This window comes from Chiloscyllium plagiosum, unplaced genomic scaffold, assembly GCF_037043375.1.
Source record: "Chiloscyllium plagiosum isolate Xiang-an unplaced genomic scaffold, Cpla_swu_hap1 HiC_scaffold_8, whole genome shotgun sequence".
Classification (NCBI taxonomy): Eukaryota; Metazoa; Chordata; class Chondrichthyes; order Orectolobiformes; family Hemiscylliidae; genus Chiloscyllium; species Chiloscyllium plagiosum.
Genome location: NW_028270146.1, coordinates 114752867 through 114768022, shown reverse-complemented (window position 1 = coordinate 114768022; position 15156 = coordinate 114752867). Strand labels below are relative to the sequence as shown.

Below are 15156 nucleotides of genomic sequence, written 5' to 3'. Positions count from 1 at the left end.
TCCCTCGCTGTGTGTGTGTGTCCCTCCCTCGCTGTGTGTGTGTGTCCCTCCCTCGCTGTGTGTGTGTCCCTCCCTCGCTGTGTGTGTGTGTCCCTCCCTCGCTGTGTGTGTGTGTCCCTCCCTCACTGTGTGTGTACGTTTCACTCCCTCGCTCCCTCGTGTCCTTCACTTGCTGTGTATGTGCATGTCCATCCCTCGCTGTGTGTGCACGTCCCTCCCTCGCAGTGCCTGTGCATGTCCCCCTTGCTTTTGTGTGTGCGTGCACCCTCTCAGTTTCTGTGCACATGCCCTTCCCCTCGACATGTGTCTGCTTATCCCTCCTTCCCTGTGTGTGCGCGTATGCCTCCATCGCTGCGTGTGTGTCCCTTCCTCGCTGTTTGTGTGTACGTGTCACACCGTCACAGTATGTGTTTGTGTGTCCCCCCTTCACTGCGTGTCCCTCACTCGCTGTTTGTGTGTGTCACTCCATCGTGTTGTGTGTATGTGTCTCTCTCTCGCTGTGTGTGTGCGTGTCCCTCCCTAGCTCTGTGTGTGTGTGTGTGTGTGTGCGCGTGTATACGTGCGTGTCCCTCCCTCGCTGTGTGTGTGTGTGTGTGTCACTCTCTGTGTGTGTGTGTACATTTCACTCCCTCGCTGTTTGTGTGTCCCTCGCTCGCTCTGTGTGTGTGTATGTCTGTGTGTGTGTGTCCCGCCCTCGCTGTGTGTCTGCGTGTATCCCTTAACTGCGTGTATGTGTGTGTGTCTCTCTTGCTGTGTGTGCGTGTCACTCCCTCGCTGTGTGTGTGTGTGTGTCCCTCCTTTGCTCTTTGTGTATATCCCCCTCGCTGTGTCAGTGCATGCCCCCTCTCACTTTCTGTGCACATCTCCTCCTCCTCGCCGTGTGTGTGCTTGTCCCTCCTTCCCTGTGTGTGTGCTTGTCCCTCCTTCCCTGTGTGTGTGTGTCCCTCCCTCACTGTGTGTGTGTGTGTCCCTCCCTCACTGTGTGTGTGTGTGTGTGTCCCTCCCTCACTGTGTGTGCGTTGTGTGTGTCCCTCCCTCACTGTATGTGTGTGTGTGTGTGTGTGTCCCTCCCTCACGGTGTGTGTGTGTGTCCCTCCCTCACGGTGTGTGTGTGTGTCCCTCCCTCACGGTGTGTGTGTGTGTCCCTCCCTCACGGTGTGTGTGTGTATGTTTCCCTCCCTCGCTGTTTGTGTGTGTCCCACCCTCGCTCTGTGTCTGTGTGTGTGTGTGTGTGTGTGTGTGTGTGTGTGTGTCTCCCTCACTGTGTGTGTGTGTGTGTGTATGTTTCACTCCCTCGCTGTTTGTGTGTCCCTCGCTCACTGTTTTTGTGTGTGTCCCAACCTCGCTGTGTATGTGTGTGTGTCCCTCACTCACTGTGTGTGCTTGTCCATCCCTCACTGTGTGTGTGTGTGTGTGTGTGTGTGTATGCGCGTGTCCCCCCTCACTGTGTGTGTCCCCCTCTTGCTGTGAGTGTGTGTATCCCTCTTGCAGTGTATGTGAGTGTCCATCCCTCGCTGTGTGTGTGTATATGTATGCGTGTCAATTCCTCACTGTGCTTGTGTGTCCCTCCCACGCTGTGTGAGTGTGTGCGTGTCCCTCCCTCGCTTTGTATGTGTGTGTGTCCCTCTTGCTGTGTGTGTGTCCCTCACTCACCGTGTCAGTGCGTGCCCCCTCTCACTTTCTGTGCACATGTCCTCCCCCTCGCCGTTTGTGTGCTTGTCCCTCCTTCCCTGTGTGTGTGTGTGTGTGTGTGTATGTGTGTCCCTCCCTCGCTGTGTGTGTTTGTGTATGACCCTCCATCACTGTGTTTGTGCATGTCCTTCCCTTGCTGTGTGTGTGTCCCTCACTTGCTCTGTGTGTGCGCATGTCCTTCCCTCCTTTGCTGGGTGTGTGTGTTCCTCCCTCACTGTGTGTGTGTACATTTCACTCCCTCGCTATGTGTGTGTGTGTGTGTGTGTCCCACTCTCGCTGTGTATGTGTGTGTGTGTCCTACTCTCGCTGTGTATGTGTGTGTGTGTGTGTGTGTCCCTCCCTCGCTGTGTGTCAGCGTGTATCCCCTTAACTGTATGTATGTGTGCGTGTCCCTCCCTCACTTTGTGTGTCCATGCCCCCTCCCTCGCTGCGTGTCTCAGCGTGTCCCTCCCTCGCTCTGTGTGTGTGTGCATGTCATTCCCTCACTGTGTGTGTGTGTGTGTTTGTGTGTGTCCCTCCCTCAGTGTGTGTGTACGTTTCACTCCCTCGCTGTTTGTGTGTCCCTCGCTGGCTCTGTGTGTGTCTGTGTGTCCCTCTCTCACTGTGTGTGCATGTCCCTCACTCTCTGTGTGCGTGTCCATCCCTCGCTGTGTGTTTGTGTATGACCCACCATCGCTGTGTGTGTGCATGTACTTCCCACCCTCGCTCTGTGTGTGTGTGTGTGTGTGTGTGTGTGTGTGTGTGTCTCACCCTCGCTGTTTGTGTGTGTATGTCCCGCCCTCGCTGTGTGTCTGCGTGTATCCCCTTAACTGTGTGTATGTGTGTGTGTCCGTCTTGCTGTGTGTGTGTGTCCCTCCCTTGCTCTTTGTGTATGTCCCCATTGCTGTGTGTGCGTGCGTCCCTCCCTTGCTGTGTCAGTGCGTGCCCCCTCTCACTTTCTGTGCACATTTCCTCCCCTTCGCCGTGTGTGTGTGTGTCCCTCCTTCCCTGTATGTGTGTGTGTGTGTCCGTCCCTCACTGTGTGTGTGTGTGTCCGTCCCTCACTGTGTGTGTGTGTGTCCGTCCCTCACTGTGTGTGTGTGTGTGTCCGTCCCTCACTGTGTGTGTGTGTGTCCGTCCCTCACTGTGTGTGTGTGTCCGTCCCTCACTGTGTGTGTGTGTCCGTCCCTCACTGTGTGTGTGTCCGTCCCTCACTGTGTGTGTGTGTCCGTCCCTCACTGTGTGTGTGTGTCCGTCCCTCACTGTGTGCGCGTTGTGTGTGTCCGTCCCTCACTGTGTGTGCGTTGTGTGTGTCCCTCCTTCCCTGTGTGTGTGTGTCCCTCCTTCCCTGTGTGTGTGTGTCCCTCCTTCCCTGTGTGTGTGTGTCCCTCCTTCCCTGTGTGTGTGTGTCCCTCCTTCCCTGTGTGTGTGTGTCCCTCCTTCCCTGTGTGTGTGTGTCCCTCCTTCCCTGTGTGTGTGTGTCCCTCTCCCTCGCTGTGTGTGTGTGTCCCTCTCCCTCGCTGTGTGTGTGTGTCCCTCTCCCTCGCTGTGTGTGTGTGTCCCTCTCCCTCGCTGTGTGTGTGTGTCCCTCTCCCTCGCTGTGTGTGTGTGTCCCTCTCCCTCGCTGTGTGTGTGTGTCCCTCTCCCTCGCTGTGTGTGTGTGTCCCTCCCTCGCTGTGTGTGTGTGTCCCTCCCTCGCTGTGTGTGTGTGTCCCTCCCTCGCTGTGTGTGTGTCCCTCCCTCGCTGTGTGTGTGTGTCCCTCCCTCGCTGTGTGTGTGTGTCCCTCCCTCGCTGTGTGTGTACGTTTCACTCCCTCGCTCCCTCGTGTCCTTCACTTGCTGTGTATGTGCATGTCCATCCCTCGCTGTGTGTGCACGTCCCTCCCTCGCAGTGCCTGTGCATGTCCCCCTTGCTTTTGTGTGTGCGTGCACCCTCTCAGTTTCTGTGCACATGCCCTTCCCCTCGACATGTGTCTGCTTATCCCTCCTTCCCTGTGTGTGCGCGTATGCCTCCATCGCTGCGTGTGTGTCCCTTCCTCGCTGTTTGTGTGTACGTGTCACACCGTCACAGTATGTGTTTGTGTGTCCCCCCTTCACTGCGTGTCCCTCACTCGCTGTTTGTGTGTGTCACTCCATCGTGTTGTGTGTATGTGTCTCTCTCTCGCTGTGTGTGTGCGTGTCCCTCCCTAGCTCTGTGTGTGTGTGTGCGCGTGTATACGTGCGTGTCCCTCCCTCGCTGTGTGTGTGTGTGTGTGTCACTCTCTGTGTGTGTGTGTACATTTCACTCCCTCGCTGTTTGTGTGTCCCTCGCTCGCTCTGTGTGTGTGTATGTCTGTGTGTGTGTGTCCCGCCCTCGCTGTGTGTCTGCGTGTATCCCTTAACTGCGTGTATGTGTGTGTGTCTCTCTTGCTGTGTGTGCGTGTCACTCCCTCGCTGTGTGTGTGTGTCCCTCCTTTGCTCTTTGTGTATATCCCCCTCGCTGTGTCAGTGCATGCCCCCTCTCACTTTCTGTGCACATCTCCTCCTCCTCGCCGTGTGTGTGCTTGTCCCTCCTTCCCTGTGTGTGTGCTTGTCCCTCCTTCCCTGTGTGTGTGTGTCCCTCCCTCACTGTGTGTGTGTGTGTCCCTCCCTCACTGTGTGTGTGTGTGTGTGTCCCTCCCTCACTGTATGTGTGTGTGTGTGTGTGTGTCCCTCCCTCACGGTGTGTGTGTGTGTCCCTCCCTCACGGTGTGTGTGTGTGTCCCTCCCTCACGGTGTGTGTGTGTATGTTTCCCTCCCTCGCTGTTTGTGTGTGTCCCACCCTCGCTCTGTGTCTGTGTGTGTGTGTGTGTGTGTCTCCCTCACTGTGTGTGTGTGTGTGTGTATGTTTCACTCCCTCGCTGTTTGTGTGTCCCTCGCTCACTGTTTTTGTGTGTGTCCCAACCTCGCTGTGTATGTGTGTGTGTCCCTCACTCACTGTGTGTGCTTGTCCATCCCTCACTGTGTGTGTGTGTGTGTGTGTGTGTATATGCGCGTGTCCCCCCTCACTGTGTGTGTCCCCCTCTTGCTGTGAGTGTGTGTATCCCTCTTGCAGTGTATGTGAGTGTCCATCCCTCGCTGTGTGTGTGTATATGTATGCGTGTCAATTCCTCACTGTGCTTGTGTGTCCCTCCCACGCTGTGTGAGTGTGTGCGTGTCCCTCCCTCGCTTTGTATGTGTGTGTGTCCCTCTTGCTGTGTGTGTGTCCCTCACTCACCGTGTCAGTGCGTGCCCCCTCTCACTTTCTGTGCACATGTCCTCCCCCTCGCCGTTTGTGTGCTTGTCCCTCCTTCCCTGTGTGTGTGTGTGTGTGTGTGTATGTGTGTCCCTCCCTCGCTGTGTGTGTTTGTGTATGACCCTCCATCACTGTGTTTGTGCATGTCCTTCCCTTGCTGTGTGTGTGTCCCTCACTTGCTCTGTGTGTGCGCATGTCCTTCCCTCCTTTGCTGGGTGTGTGTGTTCCTCCCTCACTGTGTGTGTGTGTACATTTCACTCCCTCGCTATGTGTGTGTGTGTGTGTGTGTCCCACTCTCGCTGTGTATGTGTGTGTGTGTGTGTCCCTCCCTTGCTTTGTGTGTCCATCCCCCCTCCCTCGCTGCGTGTCTCAGCGTGTCATTCCCTTACTCTGTGTGTGTGTGTGTGTGTGTGTGTCTCCCTCACTGTGTGTGTGTGTACGTTTCACTCCCTCGCTGTTTGTGTCCCTCGCTGGCTGTGTGTGTGTGTCCCACCCTCGCTGTGTGTGTGTGTGTGTGTCCCTCACTCTGTGTGCGTGTCGATCCCTCGCTGTGTGTTTGTGTATGACCCACCATCGCTGTGTGTGTGCATGTCCTTTCCTCCCTCGCTGTGTGTGTGTGTGTGTCCCTCCCTTGCTCTTTGTGTATATCCCCCTCGCTGTGTGAGTGCATGTCCCCCATTGCTGTGTGTGCGTGTGTCCCTCCATCGCTGTGTCAGTGCATGTCCCCTCTCACTGTGTGTGCACATTTCCTCCTCCTCGCCGTGTGTGTGCTTGTCCCTCCTTCCCTGTGTGTGTGTGTGTCCCTCCCTCACTGTGTCTACATTTCACTCCCTCGCTGTTTGTGTATCCCACCCTCGCTGTGTGTGTGTGTGTGTACGTTTCACTCCCTCGCTGTTTGTGTGTCCCTCGCTCGCTGTGTGTGTGTGTCCTTCACTCACTGTGTGTGCTTGTCCATCCCTCGCTGTGTGTGTGTGTGTGCGTGCGCGCGCCTGTCCTTCACTTGCTGTGTATGTACATGTCCATCCCTCGCTGTGTGTGCATGTCCCTCCCTGTATGTGTGTGCGTGTGTCTCTCCATTGCTGTCTGTGTGTGTGTGTCCCTCCCTTGCTCTTTGTGTATATCCCCCTCACTGTATGTGCGCCTCTCCCCTCGGTGTGAGTGCATGTCCCCCCTTGCTGTGTGTGCGTGTGTCCCTCCCTCGCAGTGTCTGTGCGTGTCCGTCTTGCTGTTGTGTGTGCGTGCACCCTCTCAGTTTCTGTGCACATGTTCTTCCCCTCGCCGTGTGTCTGCTTGTCCCTCCTTCCCTGTGTGTGCGCGTGTCCCTTCCTCGCTGTTTGTGTGTACGTGTCACACTGTCACAGTATGTGTTTGTGTGTCCCCCCTTCACTGCGTGTCCCTCACTCGCTGTTTGTGTGTGTGTCACTCCATCGTGTTGTGTGTATGTGTCTCTCTCTCGCTGTGTGTGTGCGTGTCCCCCCCTAGCTCTCTGTGTGTGTGTGTGTGTGTGTGTGTGTGTGTGTGAGTATACACGTGCGTGTCCCTCCCTCACTGTGTGTGTGTGTGTGTGTGTGTCCGTTCCTCTCTCACTGTGTGCATGTCCATCCCTCGCTGTGTGTTTGTGTATGACCCACCATTGCTGTGTGTGTGCATGTCCTTCCCTCCCTCGCTGTGTGTGTGTGTGTGTGTGTGTGTGTGTGTGTGTGTCACTCTCTCACTGTGTGTGTACGTTTCACTCCTTCGCTGTTTGTGTGTCCCTCGCTCGCTCTGTGTGTGTGTGTGTGTGTGTGTGTGTGTGCGTGTCCCGCCCTCGCTGTGTGTCTGCGTGTATCCCCTTAACTGTGTGTATGTGTGTGTGTCCCTCTTGCTGTGTGTGCATGTCACTCCCTCGCTGTGTGTGTCCCTCGCTGTGTGTGTGTCCCTCACTCACTGTGTGTGCTTGTCCATCCCTCACTGTGTGTGTGTGTGTATGCGCGTGTCCCCCCTCACTGTGTGTGTCCCCCTCTTGCTGTGAGTGTGTGTATCCCTCTTGCAGTTTATGTGAGTGTCCATCCCTCGCTGTGTGTGTGTATATGTATGCGTGTCAATTCCTCACTGTGCTTGTGTGTCCCTCCCACGCTGTGTGAGTGTGTGTGCGTGTCCCTCCCTCGCTTTGTATGTGTGTGTGTCCCTCTTGCTGTGTGTATGTCCCTCCCTCACCGTGTCAGTGTGTGTCCCCTCTCACTCTGTGTGCGTGCCCCCTCTCACTTTCTGTGCACATTTCCTCCCCCTCGCCGTGTGTGTGCTTGTCCCTCCTTCCCTGTGTGTGTGTGTGTGTGTGTGTCCCTCCCTCGCTGTGTGTGTTTGTGTATGACCCATCACTGTGTTTGTGCATGTCCTTCCCTTGCTGTGTGTGTGTCCCTCACTTGCTCTGTGTGTGAGCATGTCCTTCCCTCCCTTGCTGTGTGTATGTGTCCCTCCCTCACTGTGTGTTTGTACGTTTCACTTCCTCAATATTTGTGTGTCCCTCCCTCGCTGTGTGCGTGTCCCTCTCTCGATGGGTGTGTTTGTGTATGACCCTCCATCGCTGTGTGTGTGCATGTCCTTCCCTTGCTGTGTGTGTGTGTCCCTCACTTGCTCTGTGTGTGTGCATGTCCTTCCCTTGCTGTGTGTGTGTGTCCCTCACTTGCTCTGTGTGTGTGCATGTCCTTCCCTCCCTCACTGTGTGTGTGTGTGTGTGTGTGTGTCACTCTCTCACTGTGTGTGTACGTTTCACTCCTTCGCTGTTTGTGTGTCCCTTGCTCGCTCTGTGTGTGTGTGTGTGTGTGTGTGTGTCCCTCCCTCGCTGTGTGTCTGTGTGTATGTGTGTGTGTTCCTCCCTCACCTTGTGTGTGTGTCCCTGTTGCTGTGTGTGCGTGTCACTCCCTCGCTGTGTGTGTGTGTGTGTCCCTGCCTTGCTCTTTGTGTATATCCCCCTCGCAGTGAGGGCATGTCCCCCATTGCTGTGTGTGCACGTGTCCCTCCCTTGCTGTGTGTGTGTGTGTCCATCCCTTGTGTGTGTGTGTGTGACCAGCTTGCTGTGTGCGCGTGTCCCACCCTTGCCATGTCTGTGTGTGTCCTCTCTCGCTGTTTGTGTGTCCCTCTCAATTTCTGTGCACATGCCCTCCCCTTCGACATGTGTGTGCTTGTCCCTCCTTCGCGGTGTGTGCGTGTCCCTCCCTTGCAGTGTAAGTGTGTGTCCCTCCCTCGCTGTGTGTCTTCCCCTCACCATAAGTGTGTGTGTTTGTCCCTTCCTCACTGGGTGTGCGCGTCTCTCCCTTGCTCTGTGTTTGTGTGTGTTTGTCCCTCCTTCGCTTTACGTGTGTGTGTCCCCGTCCCTCGCTGTGTGTATGTGCACGTCCCTCCCTCGCTGTGTGTGTCCGTGTCCCTCGCTCGCTTCGTGTGTGCGTGTTCCTCTCTCGCTGCGTGTGTGCGTGTCCCTCTCTCGCTGTATGTGTGTGTCTCTCCCTCGCTATGTGCGTATCCCTCCCTCGCTGTGTGCGTGTCCCTCGCTCGCTTCGTGTGTGCGTGTCCCTCGCTCGCTTCGTGTGTGCGTGTCCGTCGCTCGCTTCGTGTGTGTGTGTGTGTCCCTCTCTTGCTGCATGTGTGTGTGTCCCTCCCTCGCTGTGTGTGTGTCCCTCCCTCGCTGTGTGCGTGTCCCTCTCTTGCTGCATGTGTGTGTGTCCCTCTCTCGCTGCGTGTGTGCGTGTCCCTCCCTCGCTGTGTGCGTGTCCCTCTCTCGCTGCGTGTGTGCGTGTCCCTCCCTCGCTGTGTGTGTGCGTGTCCCTCCCTCGCTGTGTGTGTGTGCGTGTCCCTCCCTCGCTCTGTGTGTGTGTGCGTGTCCCTCCCTCGCTGTGTGTGTGTGCGTGTCCCTCCCTCGCTGTGTGTGTGTGTGTGCGTGTCCCTCCCTCACTGTGTGTGTGTGTGCGTGTCCCTCCCTCGCTGTGTGTGTGTGTGTGCGCGTGTCCCTCCCTCGCTGTGTGTGTGTGTGCGTGTCCCTCCCTCGCTGTGTGTGTGTGTGTCCCTCCCTCGCTGTGTGTGTGTGTCCCTCCCTCGCTGTGTGTGTGTGTCCCTCCCTCGCTGTGTGTGTGTGTCCCTCCCTCGCTGTGTGTGTGTGTCCCTCCCTCGCTGTGTGTGTGTGTCCCTCCCTCGCTGTGTGTGTGTGTGTGTGTGTGTCCCTCCCTCGCTGTGTGTGTGTGCGTGTCCCTCCCTCACTGTGTGTGTGTGCGTGTCCCTCCCTCGCTGTGTGTGTGTGCGCGTGTCCCTCTCTCGCTGTGTGTGTGTGCGTGTCCCTCCCTCGCTGTGCGTGTGCGCGTGTCCCTCCCTCGCTGTGCGTGTGCGCGTGTCCCTCCCTCGCTGTGCGTGTGCGCGTGTCCCTCCCTCGCTGTGCGTGTGCGCGTGTCCCTCCCTCGCTGTGCGTGTGCGCGTGTCCCTCCCTCGCTGTGCGTGTGCGCGTGTCCCTCCCTCGCTGTGCGTGTGCGCGTGTCCCTCCTTCGCTGTGCGTGTGCACGTGTCCCCCCTCGCTGCGCGTGTGCACGTGTCCCCCCTCGCTGCGTGTGTGTGTGTCGCTTCCTCGCTGTGTGTCAGCGTGCATCCCCCTCACTGTGTGTGTGTGCGCATGTCCTTCCCTCGCTGTGTGTCAGCGTGTATCCCCCTCACTGTGTGTGTATGCATGTCCTTCCCTCGCTCTGTGTGTGTGTATGCATGTTTTTCCCTCGCAGTGTGTCTGCGGGTATCCCCCTCACTGTGTGTGTTTGCGTGTCGCTCCCTTGCTGTGTGTGTGTGTCCGTCCAAAATTTGCACCATCAGTGAATTGGCCATCATAAATTGACTGTGGTATTCAGGAATGTGTGGTTTAAGTAAGTTCACCACGAGAAATGCAGGGTTTAATGTACAGGTCGAGGGGTGGGTCTGGGTAGGATGCTCTTCAGAGGTTTGGAATGGCCTGGTTGGGCCGAATGGCCTGGTTGCACACGATGGCGATTCTATTCAGGTTATTGTCCAGCCCTGTCAACCATCCCCGTCTCTTACACCTGGCCTGATCCCCAATGTTCTCCTTAACACTGTCATCTCCTCCAGACTCTAAAACACTCCTTGGCGATGTAACCTTCTCCAGTCCTTACAAAGATCGATATGTCTGTCACCTCTTCCTGCTTTTCGAACCCTCCCTATAACTATTACCATTTGGTACAGCACTCCCAATCATTGTTCCCTCTTGAAACTCCCATAAACATTTGTATCTCTGAAAACTCATCTGGACTGTCTCAACTTCCCTTTAACAGTTATGTGCTGAGACCTGCTCTATATCAGTGAAGTAATTAAGTCTTGGCAACACTCACTGTTATAATCTCCCTCCAGCTTAACGGCACCGAGGATCTGTAGAAGCTCTTTTCAAACCGGCAGCCATGTCTGTGTCTGTAATCTCCTCCACTCCCCATAATACATTCTCTCTGAGCTCCTCTGTCGTCCACTAAACACTCCCTAACACTGTATCAGTGTAACCTTCTCTAAAAACACAACCTTCTCTATCTGTGTAAATCCCTACACCAGTCCCTGTCCCTCTCAGCTCCGTCTAACAATACAACCCTCCATGTCTGTGTATTCACCTTCAGTCCCTACTCACCTCCCTATCTGTGTAACCTTCTCCATGCATTTTTGCTTCAGTCTCTTCAACTGTCCCTGTCGGTGTAACCTCTTCCAGACGCGAAAACCCTCCTCTTTTTGACTTACTCAGACCACACAACCTTCACTATCTATAACCTACTCCTGTCTGAGAAACCTACCTCTGCAAATTGCTCCAACTCTTCAACTCTCCATAAGCTCCTGCAGCTCTTACATCCCTCCCTGTCTACCAAATCTCTTCCATTCCCTAAACAGCCTGTGGAGACCCGACCACCATCCCTATCAGCGTAATCCTCTCCGGTCTCTGCAGTATTCCTGATCTGTCGAACTCATTCCATGCCTGTGCCTCTCCCAATCCAGTCCCTACAAAACCCACTATCTATTTAACACCCTCCTGTCACTATCACCCCCATGTCAATGTAAGCTCCTCCTGTGTCTCCTCCATCTACCCATCTTCATAACCTTGTCCAGCTCTTACACCACTATCTGTTTAAACGTCACCCTCCCCTACAACTTCCTCCTGTTTGTGCTATGCTCCCTTATCTGTGAAACTGTCTCTGACCAAAATTGTTATCCCAATCTCTGAAAATTCCAGATTCCACAGCCTCCATAACCCCCAGAACCTAAGCCTTCCTATGTCTATAAACATCTTCAGTCACGACTACCCTGCATATCTCTGTTTGTTCTTCCAGTTGATACAAACCTCTTTATCTCTGTAATCTGCTCAGCTCCCTAAAACACTCTCTGTCTGTGATCCAGCCATGTCCTACAAACATCCTTATCCCTGTAAACTTCTCTATCCCTCCCAACATTCCCATCTCCATGAGCCCGTCAGCCCGACAGCTCTCCACATTTATGTAACCTCCTGTGGGTCTATGGTCCTCCCTCCCTGTGAAACCACCTCCAGTCCCCACATCCCTCCCAATCTGGGTCCTCTGCTCCAGATCAGACCATTGCTGTCTCTGTAACCACCCCCACTCCGGCCAACTCTTCCCATTTGTGTAACCTCGTTCAGACCCCATACTCTCCAGCTTCCTGAATCCTCTTCCTGCATTGCAACCAAAACCACATGTTTATGTAATATCCACCAGTGCTTACACCCTCCCTAACTCAGTAACCTTTTGCAGTCCTAACAAAGCACCTAAACTGTGAAACCTCTCATTTCCCTACAATCCTCCCTCCCTCCTCAAATGCCTTCATCACCATGAAACCTCACAATTACTTAAGCCTCCTTTTGGCACGGCAACCCTCATAATGTCTGCAAAATTCTCGTGTCCTGATATGCCTCCCTATCTCCGTAACCCCCACCACCCTCCAGTGCCCTTCTGGGGAACATGGCAGAGGAGGGAAGATTTGTAGAGTCTGGACCATATTACGGAGGTAGAATTCTGGGAATTACAGATTTAGTCTAATGTCTGTGAAGTGCAGATTATTGGCGAGGACTCTAAAGACAGGATTTATGACTACTTGGAAAACCATAGTTAAATTAGAGACAGTCAGCATGGGTTTGTGAGGGGTAGGTCATGCCTCACAAACCTTATTGAATTCTTTGAGGATATGACAGAATACATTGATGTTTCATTCAGAAAAGAAGGATGATTGTGATACAGGGAAATCTGTCTGTCTGGATACAGGATCGGATGGCCCAGAGAAGACAGAGGTTGGCAGCAGATGGACAGTATTGAGCCTGGAGCTCAGTGACCAGTGGTGTTCTGTAACAATCAGCTCTGGGACCCTGTTCTCTGTGATTTTTATAAATGACTTGGATGTGGATGTTGGAGAGTGGGTTAGTAAGTTTGCCAATCACACCAAGGTTGGTGGAGTGGTGGGGAACGTGGAGGGCTGTTGTAGGTTGCAATGGGACATTGACAGGACGCAGAGCTGGGCTGGAAGTGGCAGATGGAATTCAATCTGGAAAAGTGTGAAGTGATTCATTCTGGAAGGTCGAATTTGAATACAGAATACAGGGTGAAAGGCAGAATACTTGGCAGTGTGGAGGAACAGTGAGATTGTGGGGTCCGTGTCCATAGATCCCTCAAGTTGCCACACACGTTGATGGGGTTGTTAAAAAGGCATATGTTGTGTTGGCTTTCCTTAGCAAGGGGATCGATTTTAAGAGCCATGAGGTTTTTTTGCATCTTTATAGCATCCCGGTGAGACCACAATTGGAATATTGTGTTCAGTTCTGGTCCCCTGTTTACAGGAAGGATATCCAAGATTTAGAGAGCGTACACAGGAGATTTTCCAGGATGCTGCCTGGAATGGAGGGCATTTCTTATGGAGAAAGGTTGAGGGAGCTAAGGCTTTGCTCATTGGAGTGAAGAAGTAGGTGGGGTGACTTGGTAGAGGTGAACAAGATGATGAGAGGCACAGAGTGAGTGAATAGTCAGAGACTTTTCCTCCTATGGCATAAATGGCTGTTACAAGGGGGTATAATTTTAAGGTGATTGGAGGATGGATAAGAGGATAGAGAATGGTAGGTGGTTGAATGGACTGCTAATGGTGGTAGTAAAATAAGACATATTTGGGACATTTAATAAACTCTTAGACAGACACATGGAGAGGAGTAAAACGAAGGGTATGTAAGTTAGTTTGATCTTACAGTCGGATAAAAAGTTGTCATAGCATCATGGCCGAAGGGTCTTGGGCTGAACTGTTCCGTGTTCTACGTTCTGTATGGTAAACTGGGTAATAAGCTCAGATCAGTGTAAAAGGATATGGCATTCAGGAGGAGCTAGTGAACTGGATACAAAAATTACTTGATGGTAGGAGACAGAGGGTGGTGGGAGACATGTTTTTCTGACTGGAGGCATGGAAACAGCGGTGTAGTGGGTTCCCTGTTGCATGTCATTTGGATAAATGGTTTGGATGGGAGTATTGGTTTCCTGGTAAGTAAGCTTCTTGGGTGTCACTGACATTGTTGGTAAAGTGGTTAGTGGAGAAGATTATCTATGATACAACAGGATGAACAGTCCTGCTGGGATAGTGGGCTGAAGAATAGCAGATGGAGTTTAATTAGATAAAGGTGAAGTGTTCCATTTTGGTGAAACAACCAGGGTGGGACTTGTACAGTTAATGTTCGGGCCCTGAGTAGTGTTGTCAGTCAGTGACCCAGGGATGCAGGTACACAATTCTTTGAATGTGGTGTCACAGGTAGACAGGCTGGTGAAGCAGGCGTTTGGGATGGTTACCTTCATTGGGGAGAGCATTGAGAGGAGGAGTTCGGATGTCATGGTGTATCTGTAAAAGACATTGGTGAGGCTATCATAAAAACATTGTTGTTCAGTAGGAAGAACTCACCTGGTTCACTTGCCTCAGTTAGGGAAGGACATCTGACATTCTAACCTGGTCTGGACATCATGTGACTCCAGATCCACAGCAATATGGCTGATCTGAGCTGCCCTCTGGATAATTACCAGTCGAGTCAAAGAATGTTTGTCCAGGCAATGACACTCACATCCCATGAATGAATAAATAAAAATACATATGTCCCTCCCTCCCTCTGCAAACACCTCCACCTGCAGCAATCTGTACTGGCTTTGTAACACCGTTCAGACCCTGACCACTCTCTGTAACACTCTCACCACCTCCAGCACCTTCACCTCTCCCTGTTCCTATTGTGCCATTAAACCTTGACAATCATTCCCCTTCCCACTGCCATTCTCCTTCTAGCAGACCCTTTGAAATCCATTTAACATTTACACCTAAAGCACTCTCTCACTTCAGGATTTAAGTATTTTGTGGTGATCTTCTCAGCCTCATAATCTAGTATGATCCCTTTTTTCCTGAGTGAGGGACCAGTGGGGATTTCTTGCTGAGGTTTTTACCGTTTCAATGGAATATCCTTTTGTTGAGTGTTTTATACTATTCCATTAAATGTTTTCCACTGTTCATTTACTGACACATGTTTCAGTCTGTTTAGCCTGTTTACCTTGGTCAGTTCTCTCAAACTCACGTAATTGGCTATTTTTGTTTGTAGTTGTAGTTTGTCCTTTCTGTGATTCACTTTAAAACTTTATATTTATTTAAACTGCACTTTATAACAATTTTCCCGAAGGATCTCTGCAGGTGACGTTACTCATTCACTAAGTTTCATCACACGGTCGCTGTGTGATATTTATGTCCCTAGCCAGTTGCACAATGTGTTTTTCAAAGAAACACTGAAAATAAATTAACCGAACTCCTCTTCGAATATCAATGCTGTCCGTGTGATTGACCCCGATTATACGAATATTGAAGTTTCCAAAATTATCATAATGCCTTTGTTAAAATAATTCCAATGAGTTCCTGTTTAATGCAGTGATGAGTCATGCAATACTGTTCGTTGGCTAAAACTATTCTGCTGCTCGTGTCCTTGGCAAGTAGTAGCCAGTATTTACATTCAGACTGACTCGACTTCATGATCTGCGACCAAATGCTTTCTCTGTAATGCCTTTGGAATCCATTATTGTTAGGGTTACCCATTTTGCCTGAGTCTCCGCAAGATTGTGAACCACTGAATATTTTTGTTCACGCTGTATCCATGTCTCCCAGCTGTCTAAATCTCTTTTATCGCTTTGTAATAAGATAGATGGATTTGTGACAGCGACGTTGTC

General features: G+C 52.5%; 1 long non-coding RNA gene across 1 annotated transcript in view; it reads left to right on the top strand.

Annotated features, from left to right (window-relative positions):
* LOC148149519 (uncharacterized) overlaps positions 1-15156 on the top strand; it is a 36617-nt gene that overhangs the window by 20484 nt on the left and 977 nt on the right. The window lies entirely within an intron of this gene.